At 38.9% G+C, this 12,757-nt stretch overlaps 1 long non-coding RNA gene across 2 annotated transcripts in view; it reads left to right on the top strand.

Moving 5' to 3' along the window:
- The window catches only part of LOC108299751, a 9,978-nt gene extending 7,038 nt beyond the window's left edge, over positions 1-2,940 (top strand). Inside the window, exons 2-3 of one of the 2 annotated variants that reach the window (XR_001823100.2) lie at positions 1,975-2,038; positions 2,673-2,940. This is a non-coding gene — a long non-coding RNA (uncharacterized LOC108299751). The remainder of the gene's footprint in view (positions 1-1,974; positions 2,039-2,672) is intronic. The other variant, XR_001823099.2, reaches the window with a different exon arrangement.
- The last annotated feature ends 9,817 nt before the right edge of the window (positions 2,941-12,757 follow it).

Genomic DNA, 12,757 nt, shown 5'->3' on the forward strand with positions numbered 1-12,757 from the left:
TAATGTTTTGCATTTTTAGTAGAGACGGGGTTTCACCATGTTGACCAGGATGGTCTCGATCTCTTGACCTCGTGATCCACCCGCCTCGGCCTCCCAAAGTGCTGGGATTACAGGCTTGAGTCACCGCACCCGGCCTCCTTCCTCCAAACTTTCTAAAGCTAAACCACATTTACCAGAGTTTCAGATTTGTATTCTCTTATAATATGCCTTAAAGATATTCCTTATCTCTTTTTTCATTATGCCCCCTTGTTTTGGATAAATTGCTCTTACCTTGAGCCTTCTCTTATCCTTTTATTAAAGCATTTATCCATTTACCAGTTTTATTTGAATTATCATAGGAAAATTTATTCTCCCTATGAAAATAATTGGCTTTCTTAACTGCAGTTTTATTCAGAAGTGCCTAAGTTTATAACAGTTCTTTATCAGGTTTTTATGACTGGGAATGTAACTTCTTTTTTAAAAAAAATCTTTTTGAGGCAATAAAGTTTTCTGTACCTTTGGGATTTCCAAATTCTTAGTAAGTGACTAGTAATCTATCTGTTGCTAGATTCCTTGGAAACCTCTCATAAGCTATGATGTAATACAATGCTATGCTAAATTAAAATTTATATATTCTTTGATTTCATTTTAATGGTTATTAGAAAACTTTATCTTTGAGTAGTGGATTATTGAATATACAACGTGATGTCTTTTATCTTTCTCTGTTCATATTATCTGTATTAGTCCATTTCTACAGATCATATGAAAAGAATTTCTGCATCTGAATTTCTAATAGGCTGCTAAATACATTTTTTGCATGATCAAATATATATTCATCATCAAAAAAGACCAGTGATTCAAAAAAATGTTACCTGTATTCCCATGTTTCAAAATTTTACTGGAATCTTTGGCAGTATCTAAATAATATATATTATGATGACCTGGTTAATAATATAAAAACATGAGAGAGTCAGAACTTGTGGGTTTTTCCTTTAAGATGGTAATTATGAACAATAACCAATTAGATTGAATTTTTACTCAAAGGTCACATTACCTCCTGTGTTTATTTTCTTTTCGAAAACTAATCTCAGCTCTAATAAATCCACATATTATAAGATTGTCTAAAAGAGAATTGTAATTAAATCAGAAGGGAAATGGAAATTCATCTTTTTAGAATCAGAGCATCTATGTTCCATAATACATTTTCTTCTAGATGGGTGGTCTGTAAAGCCTGATACGGAATTCAAAGTGGTCTGTAAAGTGTCCTGTAAACTAATACCATATGGTGGTAATATTTATATTATATAACATTTTATTTGGCCTTTAGCATAGATTAATAATCCATTCCTTGTGCCCATCAATAGGAACTGCACATTTCCTATTAATTTCAGTGACATTTGTCTGACAATGGAAATTTAGAGAAGATAGTAAATGAAGTTGTTGGCTTCATGGATTTAAATTTTTTTGTGGTAAAAGACATAAAACCTGCCATTTTAACCAGTTTTACATTATGTGGCATTAATCATTTTTACATTATGTGGCATGAATTCACAATGTTGTGCAACCATCACCAGTATCTATTTCCAAAAAAAAAAAAAAAAAAAAAAAAAAAAAGAGAAAAAATTTGGCTGGACACGGTGGCTCATGCCTGTAATCCTAGCACTTTGGGAGGCAAGTGGATCATCTGAGGTCAGGAGTTCAAGACTAGTTTGGTCAACATGGTGAAACCCCATCTCTAAGAAAAATTTTAAAAAAATTAGCTGGGTGTGGTGGCGGGCACTTGTAATCCCAGCTACACAGAAGGCTGAGGCAGGAGAATCGCTTGAACCCATGAGGTGGAGGTTGCAGTTAACCAAGATTGCACTATTGCACTCCAGCCTGGTCTCAAAAAAAAAAGAAAAGAAAGAAAGAAAAGAAAAGAAAAGAAAAAATTTGAAAACCTAAATAGAAACTCTGTACCTAGTAACTTTCAATTTTCCTCTCACTCCACTCCAGCTGCTGGTAACCTCAAATCACCTTCTATCTCTGTGAATTTGCCCATTCTAGATATCTCATATAAGTGAGTCTTACAGTAGTTGCCCTTTTGTGTCTGGCTCATTTCACTTAGCATAACGTTTTAAAGTTTCATTTATGTTGTAGCATGTGTCAGAATTTCATTCATTTTTATGGATTAATAATCCCCATTGTATAGATATGAGATGTATTCCATTTTTTGTTTACCCGTTCATCTGTCATTGAACCCTTGGGTTGTTTTCTCTTTTTGCCATTGCGAACAATACTGCAATGAACCTTGTCATACAAATATCTGCTCGAGTTCCTGTTTTCAGTTCTTTTGTGTATATATTTAGAAGTGGAATTGCTGGGTCTTATAGTAATTCTGATTATCTCTTGAAGGACTGCTAAACTGTTTTCCATAGTGGCTTTACTGTTTTGCATTCTCACCAGCAATCTATGATGGTCTAATTTCTTTGCATGGTTGCCAACACTTGTTATTTTCTTGTTTTTTTGTTTATTGCCATCCTAATAAATGTGAAGTGGTATGTCATTGTCATTTTGATTTGCATTTCCCTGATAACTAATTATATTAAGTATTTTTTGTGCTTATTGGAGGTTTGTATATCTTCTTTGGAGAAATGTCTGTTCAAGTTCTTTGCCCATTTTCTAATTGGATTGTTTGTCTTTCCGTTGTTGAGTTGCAGGAGTTCTGTGTATATTCTTGGAAATTAAGCCTCATGTATTCATGACTGGATGACCTCCTCCCTCTTGCCTTCACTGCTTGCCCAAGGCAGAAGTCCCAGGATATCACCTCACTGAGCAATGGCTGGACTATTTCTGTTCTTAACACCTTGGCCCAAATTATTTTATTAGATATCTTAGTAATGTATTTGCATTTCTGCCCCATTAACAAGTTGTTCACATAATTTCTGCAATTTTATGTATGTATGTTATATTTTTTAAAATTCTGTCAAAAAATGTCAAAAAAATGTTCTCCAGCTATATGGTTTTTTTTTTCTGGCAACTTCTTTCTTCAGATTACATGAATATAGGATAAACTAATTTTTAAATATTTGTGCTACAACAGTATTTTTTTGTGTTTACATAACAGCATTCTTGAAATATAATTTATGTCATATAAAATTCACTCTTAAGGTTTACAATTCAGTGATTTTTAGTATCCCAAGAAGAAATGAATTTTTTATTTATTTATCTTTTTTGAGGCTGAGTCTTGCTCTGTGGCCAGGCTGGAGTATAGTGGCGTGATCTCGGCTTACTGCAACCTCTGCCTCCTGGGTTCAAGCAATTCTCAAAGTTGTGTAACCATACCCACTGTCTAATTGTATAATTTTCAACATCCCAAGAAGAAGCCCCATACTCAATAGCAGTTACCCCCACATTCCCACCTTCCCCCAGACTTGACAACCACTAATCTATTTTTTCTATTTACGGAATTGCCTGCTCTTGACATTTTATATAAATGAAACCCTACAATATGTGGTAATTTGTAACAGGCATGTTTCACTTAGGAAAATGTTTTCAAGGTCCATTTATGTTATAGTACATATCAACACTTCCTACCTTTTTATTGCCAAATAATATTTCATTATATGGATATGGCACCTTTCATTTTTAAAAAATTTATTATTTATTTATTTTTTGAGACTGAGTCTTGCTCTGTGGCCAAGCTGGAGTGCAGTGGTGTGATGCTGGCTCACTCCAACCTCCACCTCCCAGGTTCAAGCAATTCTCCTGCCTCAGCCCTCTGAGTAGCTGGGATTACAGGCACACGCCACCATGCCTGGCTGATTTTTATACTTTTAGTGGAGACAGGGTTCACCATGTTGGCCAGGATGATCTCCATCTCTTGACCTCATGATCCTCCTGCCTCTGTCCCCCAAAGTTCTGGGATTGCAGATGTGAGCCACTGCGCCCAGCCGACTTCTATACTTTTTCAAAGGCCCCTGGCTGCCACATTTTGTTTCATCCATTCATCAGTAATGGACATTTGGATTGTTTCCACTTTTTGACTATTATGAATAATGCTGCTACATTCAGTTACAGGCTTTTATGGGGACGTGTTTTCATATCTATTGATACTTAACCAAATAGAAACTTCAACACTTGAACATTATAAAATAGTCTCCCAACTTACCTCTTAGGTCAAAGAGGAAATCAAGATGGTAATTATAGAATATGTAGAAACATAAGACTGTATGAATAGTATATTAAAACTCACAGCATTACATCATAACTGCACTCAGAGGAAATTTCATAGACTTAAATGTTATTACATTGAAAAGAATAAAAATAAATACATTGGGCATTCATCTCAAGCAGCTCAAAAAGAACAAGAGCAAGAGTAACAAATAGATCCAGTAGGAGAATAGTAGAAGCGGCCAGGCACTGTGGCTCATGCCTGTAATCCTAGTGCTTTGGGAGCCCAAAGTGGGTGAATCACCTGAGGTCAGAAGTTTGAGAACAGCCTGGTCAACATGGTGAAACCCTGTCTCTACTAAAAATACAAAAATTAGCCTTGCATGGTGGTGGATGCCTATAATCCCAGCTACTTGGGAGGCCGAGGCAGCAGAATTGCTTAAACCCAGGAGGCAGAGGTTGCAGTGAGCCAAGATTGTGCCACTGCACTCCAGCCTGGGTGGCAGAGCAAGGCTCCTTCTCAAAAAAAAAAGAGAGAGAGAGATTGAGAGAGAGAGAATAGAAGAAGCTGGACATGGACAGGGAGCCAGCCAAGCAATGGTACAATGTCAGGAAAGTCAGCCTGACCCTGAAGGAGAATGTTGTAGTGTTGTTATTTCCCAAGGTAGTCCCAACTTGAGAACTGAAATGAAAAGATGGGGCTTTCCTGCTCCTTAGAATTGAATTTGGAAAATCCCCCTCTGGTGTTTTCATTTTCCTCAACTCTGAAACTTGCCATTTTCAGAGAAAAGCTTGTCTGTTTCCTTTTTTGTTTCTCTCCTCCCTAAATCTCTTTGTGTCAGAATCAGCAAATGTTGGACATTTCACTTTCTATGTATCATACCCTTCTTACCTAAGGCATCAAGCCCCACATCCTTGGCCAAAGATAGACAGGGTACTTATCCTATGGAGAACACTCTATTTTAGTCAGCTCTTCTTTGGATAAATTAAAGGAGGGAAATAAGGGAACTTATAAATGCCTTTTCTTTTTTAAGTCTTGCTGCATATTTGAGTCTTATTGTCCAAACCAGAAGTCAAATTACAACTTTCTTTCTCTTTGCATTCCTGTTTAGCAATCCTAATTCCCCACAAGGCAGACGCATACTTTAGGCTGTCTAGAGAGAGAGGTGTCTCTGGCAGAAAGTATAGAAGAAAATGCATTAATGTAATTGTTAGAGCAGTATAATTCTGACCCAATATTCAGATTTACAACTTTATGGTTGGGATCAGTTTTCAGATTCCATCTAAATCCTGATTGGTTAAGAGAAAAAGTGCATGAGGCCAGCATCTGCTCCTATCAGCAAGATGTCATAGCATGTAATCTACTTCCTCAATATTCTGCTCAGGGTGTGGCACACAAAGTTATAGAAAGAGGCAAGCAATGACAAATATTATAATACCTTGAAGTGGACCATTATTTTTTCACAGTAGACTAATTTTAAAAATAAGTTTCTAGTTAGTGGGCTTTTCTAGTCATCAACCCAAATAAGTTTTTATTAATCTCTCCTTTTGTCTCAGGCTCTAACGTGATTCTGCATGGTACTGTTATTGATCCAGTCTATTTAAAATTTTGATTTTTTTTATCATGAATATTTTTTGATTAATTTTTATTTTTAAAATGATGCACCAAAATACGGTGTATCTTGATTACTGAGTTTTTCGGTATCCCCTTAAATTTTGCACTGGGGCAAGTGCCTCACTTGCTTCACCCTAGTTCCAGCTCATTTGCCCTCAAGATCCAGCCTAACAAAACCTTGTATAGTGTCATTAAAGAAACTCAACATTTTATTTTAATTTACTTATTGCTTTGTCTTTGCCATTCTTATGATTCTTACCGCTAGAATCATCTGTGTACATGTCTAATTATTATCCATCCTATCTCCTTCAATTATAAGGCACTTGAGGTTGGAATACTGTTTTGATTCACTTTTGCATCCTTTTTTTTTTTTTTTTTTTTGAGATGGAGTCTCCCTCTGTCACCAGGCTACAGTGTGCAGTGGCTCCATCTCAGCTCATTGCAACCTCCCCCTCCTGGGTTCAAGAGATTCTCCTGCCTCAGCCTCCCTAGTAGCTGGGACTACAGGCACATGCCACCATGCTCAGCTAATTTGTGTATTTTTAGTAGAGATGGAGTTTCACCATGTTGGCCAGGATGGTCTCAATCTCTTGACCTTTTGATCCACCTGCCTCGGTCCCCCAAAGTGCTAGGATTACAGGTGTGAGCCACCGTGCCTGGTTCTTTGCATCCTTTTAAATCTGTTAAAGCATCTTGTACAATAAAGATTTATTTAAGGAATGAAGAACACTCTTTCATAAGAAAGGAAAATATAAAATACATTTTAGAAATATTTATACCAGAATGGTCACAGGCTTGTTTTTTTGTTTTTCTTTTAAAGCAAAGGTGTTTGGATAACTTTTAGGCTTACTCTGAAATTTACTTACATTGAACACCTTATTCTTCTAGGAAACAGAGTAAGTGAATTATCATTGTGTTCACTAAATTTCTGTTCTTTTTAGCATACTGTGACTGATAATAGAAAGAAAGCTAGTAGAAAAATATAAAGGGAAAAAAATGTGGAGAAAAAGAGCGATGAAAACCTGAAATTAAATGTTTGCCTTTGATAATCTACAAAAAGAATAAGCCACATGCAGAGACTCAGGAGTTGATTATACAATTTATCTTTAAGCAATTTGATACAATGTTGCCACAGGACATGACATGGTAATTTATTTCTAAAATGTTAGATTCTGTTAGTATTTTCAGATCAAACTTTGTTTTCTTCTTGACATAATTGATTACTGCTTTCATTGGGATTTATTTTAAAGTAATTCTGTACTGAAAAACTGCAAGGAAAGTAGAAACTGCACATTTCTCTATTAGGGCAGCTGTGTCTAGAACAGCACAGCAAAATTCTTTATTTTGCTATTTGATTTCTCTATTTCTTTATTGCTCTATTCATTGTAGAAAGGACTTCAGGTCACACATCAGTCTTTTAAATGAAGATTACTCAGATACACAGATTAAAAACATTCTATAATCATCAGTAGTGATTTAGGATATGAAACACAGAAATTTGAGGGCGTGAATGAATTATACCTTTTTAGGATGCTTTACTTCCACTACATAAAGTCTTTTATTGCATTTCTCACATATACTAGTTAGCTTTTGCTGTGTAACAAACCCCAATTTTAGTAGCCTAAAACAGTAAACATTTATTACTTCTTTTTTTTTTCTTTTTTTTTTTTTAGACAGTCTCTTTCTGTTGCCAGGCGCCAGGGTGGAGTGAAGTGGAATGATCTCAGCTTACTGCAGCCTTCGCCTTCTGGGTTCAAGCAATTCTCCTGTCTCAGCCTCCCGAGTAGTTGGGACTACAGGCACGCACCACCATGGCCAGCTAATTTTTGTATTTTTAGTAGTGATGGGGTTTCACCAGGTTGGCCAGGATGTTCTCCATCTCTTGACCTTGTGATCTGCCTGCCTCGACCTCCCAAAGTGCTGGGATTACAGGCATCAGCCACTGTGCCCAGCCCCACATTTATTACTTCTTATGAGTTTATGGGATGACAGGGTGGTTCTGCTGATTGGGAACAAGATTTTCTGGTCTTGGCTAGGTTCACTCATGGGTCTGTGGTCAGCTGGTAGGTCAGCTAGGGACTGGCTGGTCTAGGATTGGCCAAGATGTGAGCTTGTCTTTGCTCCATATAGTATGTCATTCTGCAGCAGGCAAATCTGGGCTTGTTACTGTGATATGGTTTCAAGGTAAAGAATGAAGAAACATGCAAATCCTCATCAGTCTTAGGCTTCAGACTTTCACATCATCACTTCAGATGCATCCTATTGGCCAAAGCAAGACATAAAACCGTCTCAGACTTCTGTGATGAGCTTCAAAGTTACATTGCATGAGGTATGGCTATAGGGAAGAGAATAATTAGGGTAGGTTGTTTTTAGAATAAATCTGCCACACAATGCATGATATTTTCTTAATTTTTTATGTAATTTATTTCCCAAGCTAAAATTATGCAAGAATTTTACATAATAGAAACAATATTATGTGGTGTTGGCAGAATTCTAAGATGGCCTTTAAGATTCCCGCCCCTTCGTGTACATCCCCTGCTTAATTCCCTCCCTCTGAGTATGAGCAGGATATGTGGATATAATGGTATAGTTACTCTTTTGATTAGTTTACATTATATTGCAAAAGTGATAGGATAGTGATAGGGTAATCATGTTATATTTAAGAAGTGCCTGTCTGTTCAGACTGGAGAGGCTCTCCTGGCTTTGAAGAGGTAAGCTGTCATGTGTGAGGGAACATGTCACAAGGAACCATGGAGGTCTCTCTTTGTGGAGAGACCTTGCCACATGTTCCCTCACAGGGCAGTTTACTTCTTACCTGCATGCCGACTTGACCTTGAGTGCCAGAAAGGAATGCAGTCTAGAAGACATCTAACTGGTTTGGCTCAGGGTCTTATTGCAGCTTTGTGAGAACTTGAGCAAAACCAGTTATGTTGTACCCAGAATCCATACCCATGGAAACAAAGATAATAAAAGTATGCTGTTTTAAGCTTCTAAGCACGTGGTAAATTGGTTTGCAGCAATAGAGAACTAATACATCAGAAGGCAAATCCAGAAAAGACATTATAAAAGAGACATAAATGGAAAATAAGAACAAAATTTTATAGATAGTACAGATAGGGATTTTAGACAATTATTAAGTTGAAAAACAAATTTAATTCTGAGATTCCTTGTGGCCACAATCAAAGAAAAAAGATAAACTTTCATTATTATTTTTGCACTTATTTTTGTGTGTAGCACATGATTCCTGCTTCAAGGCTTAAAAGACACAAACATCATAATGTTAAATATCAATCTTGGGATAGTAGTGTCAGGAAGGTGCAGCTGATATGAAGGGCTTAGGGCTTAGAGGGGAGTAAGATAGCAGGACAAAGGATAATTCTGTTGCTGCTGCATTCAAAAGTCAGATAGGGTTATGTGAAAAGTCATGGTATTCAAGCACAACTGTGGTAGATTTCTCCAAGGGAGCAACTCCCCAGTGGAAATTATGTCACATCTTCTATGCAGAGCTGAGTGAGGGAAGGGACCAGTTTTAGTACCTCCTATCTCTGCTGCCAACCTTGTCATTCATCAGGCCCAACTGACAAAAAGTCACTGACAGATTTTTAAACTGGGCATTGACCTGACGGAGAATCAATTTCAGCAGGAGGGCAAGGTGGGGTAAAGAAGGCAGGTAGACGAATCACTCTTAAGTAATTTCAGTTTGAGATGGTGATATTCTGGACTAGGATAGTGGCAATGGGGTTGGAAGTGGGGGTTTGAAGAGAAACGTAAGAGTTGTCTGATAGTGGAAACACTGAATAGGAGTTTTCAGAGATGTGTAAGGAAAATTACAAAGGAATAATGTCATAAAAACTGTAAGGGTTATTGCCGAGTTTAAAATGAAGAAATTGAGGCCAGTATAAAAACATTCTATGGTCCGGGAACTGGGGCCAGACAAGACGCGCTGACTTCTTGGGGCAGGGGGTTTTTATGGCTATGAGGCACGAGCAACAGCAGGGTGCTCTGATTGGCTCCAGGGGAGCGGGATTGGGGCGGGGTGGGCCGCTATTGGTTGGCGGGTTGTTGGGCGGGTTTTTCTAGTGCAAGAGCCGGCCGGGGTTGCATCAGCCGGGGCCTTCCAGGGGAACCGTGCGCAGAGCTGGGTGCCGAGTGCCGAGGCAGGTGCCGGGAGCAGAAACCGATGCCGAGTCCAGACATTGGTGCCGGGTGCAGAGTTAGGTGCCGGGTGCAGAACAGGTGGGTGTGTCCGGTCTCCTGGCGAGGCAGCCGGCCTTACAAAAACCAAGGAGGAAATAGTTTCAGAAGAGAGTCATTAACTACATCAAATGCTGCAAGGAAGTAAGTTTATAAGGCAATTGGTAAGTTTCCATTGCATGTGTCAGTTCAAGGGTGATTTGAGACCTCTAGTGGTAAAGGGGGAGGAAATGGGATCCAGAATCCAGGTGAAAGACAGGTAGAAGGGACAAATTTTCCTTGAAATGGATGAGAAAAAGAGGCAAGAAAAAAGAGGCAACAAAGACAGTTCTGTTTCTTTCTTTCTTTCTTTATTTTTTCTAGGCAGGGGAAAAGCATAGGAAAGTGAATTTAAAGGACTTCCCACTGACTTGTGAGGGAGCGCATTCCTTGGCTGGAAAATGAGAGGCAAAGAGGACCATCACAAGTAGAATTATTTCTGGTCAATGGTAAGAGTTAACTGTGTTTGCCGAACGCGGTATTTTCCATAACGTCTCATCCATTGTTGGCTGAGGGCTGGTTCCAGGGACGTTAACTCCTTCATACTTCTGACTTGTCCTGCATGCTCTGGCTAAGCCTGCACCTATGGCCAGAAAAAAGATTACAGCAACAGAGTTGCAGGTATTCATCATAAGCAGTCTTGGGGGGATTGAGGCAAATGCTGAATGATATAAGCGGGGCACTGATTGGTGTTCTCCAGCTGTATCAACGGGAAAATATCGAAGTCTGGGAACAAAATGGAAGGTAAATGAGAGTATTGGCAGAAAGGCGGTTAATGTGATGAACTGTGGGATCTGGCTTGAGTAAAGAAAGAAACAAGATCAGGAAGGGGTTAGTAGGTTGGGGTGAAAAGAAAGCTTTTTAGGCCTGATTCTCTTAAAGGCTTCAGAGTATGGAAATAACCAAGTGGGAAAACTCGTCACTGAGGTAAGAGAGTAATATATTTAAGTTGAAAACTGTATAGATGGCCCAGTTGTGAGTCACCATCCCAATTTTGAGATGATGGTATTCTAGACTAGCATAGTTAGCATTGGGTTTGGGAGTGGGGAATTGAAGAGATCTGGATCCAGGTGAAAGCATGATCACAGGAATGAGCTGCTAAAACAGAAAAGACTCAGATCATAGGAATTGAGGAGTCAAGGAGCTGTGAGGCTGGAGTATTGAATAATCCCTCCCCATTGATTTTTTTTTTTTTTTTTTGGGCAAATTTTTTTATGACAAGTAGTAGACTGTGATAAGGTGCTAATAGTTTGACAAACGAGGCAATGACTACAGCATAGGTTGTCTATAAGCCTCTGAGGGCAGGGATATTATGTCTTCACTGCTATCACAGTGTCCTGCTGCATAGCAAATTACCTCAAAAATTAATGGCTTAAAATGACAACAAAAATTTGTTAACTGCAGTTTCTGTGGCTTAGAGATTGAGGAACGGCTTAGCTGCACGCTTCTGGCTCAGGGTCTCTCATGAAGTTGCCATCAAGATGCTGGCTGGTTCTGTGGTTTTCTGCAGTTTTGACTGGGGCTGGAGAATCGACTTCCAAGATGGCTTATTCATATGGCTGGCCAGTTGATGTTAGTTGTTAGTAGCAGGTCTCAGTTCTTTGCTATGTGGCCATGTTTTGGAATAAAGAAAATAAGAGGAAAAATAAGTTTACAATGATACTAATGGTGGTTTTAGTTTAGAAATTCATTTCAAGGTGCCTATGGGACAACCTCAGGGATTTCCAAGGGCAGCTAGGAATACAAGTCTGGGGACGAGAGGACAATATGGGATGGAAATAAAGATGGGGTAGACATCAATATATAGATAGTAATTGAAACCATGGAATAAATGGCTGAATCTGAAAACCTAAGAGGAGCAAGAGAATTGGGAGGGTTGTCAAGGAGATACTGCTCCTGGAACAGGGTTACATTTCAGTCATGGCAAGGAGTTCCAGAGAACATAGAGATATTGCTAGCCAGTTACTATTTATGAGAGTGATGGAGATGAAGGTCATGGATGGAAATATCCACAGGGTGTGGAACTTGTTAACAGTAATTTCTTCATTGCCCTTTGAAATGGTTTGGCTGTGACCCCACCCAAATCTCACCTTGACTTGTTATAATCCCCATGTGTCAAGGGCAAGGCCAGGTGGAGACAATTGAATCATAGGGGTGGTTTCCCCTATGCCATTCTCCTAGTTTCATGAATGGGAGTTTCCCTGTACAAGCTCTCCTGCCTGCTGCCATGTAAGATGTCCCTTGTTCTTCCTTCGTCTTTCACCATGATTGTGAGGCCTCCCCAGCCATGTGGAACTGTGAGTCAATTAAACCTCTTACCTTTATAAATTACCCAGTCTCAGATATGTCTTTATTTATTTATTTTTTAAATATATATTTTATTGTGTTTTAAGTTTTGGGGTACATGTGAAGAACATGCAAGATTGTTGCATAGGTACATACAAGGCAATGTGGTTTGCTGCCTTCCTCCCCATCACCTATATCTGACATTTCTCCCCATGTTATCCCTCCCCAACTCCCCACCCCCTGCTACCCCTCCCCTAGTTCCCCACCACAGACCCCAGTGTGTGATGCTCCCCTCTCTGTGTCCATGTGTTCTCACTGTTCAACACCCATCTATGAGTGAGAACATGCGGTATTTGATTTTCTGTTCTTGTGTCATTTTGCTGAGAATGATGGTTTCCAGTTTCATCCATGTCCCTGCAAAGGACACAAACTCATCGTTTTTTATGGCTGCATAGAATTCCATGGTGTATATGTGCCACATTTTCCCTGTCC

This window comes from Cebus imitator, unplaced genomic scaffold, assembly GCF_001604975.1.
Source record: "Cebus imitator isolate Cc_AM_T3 unplaced genomic scaffold, Cebus_imitator-1.0 Scaffold24, whole genome shotgun sequence".
Taxonomy (NCBI): Eukaryota; Metazoa; Chordata; class Mammalia; order Primates; family Cebidae; genus Cebus; species Cebus imitator.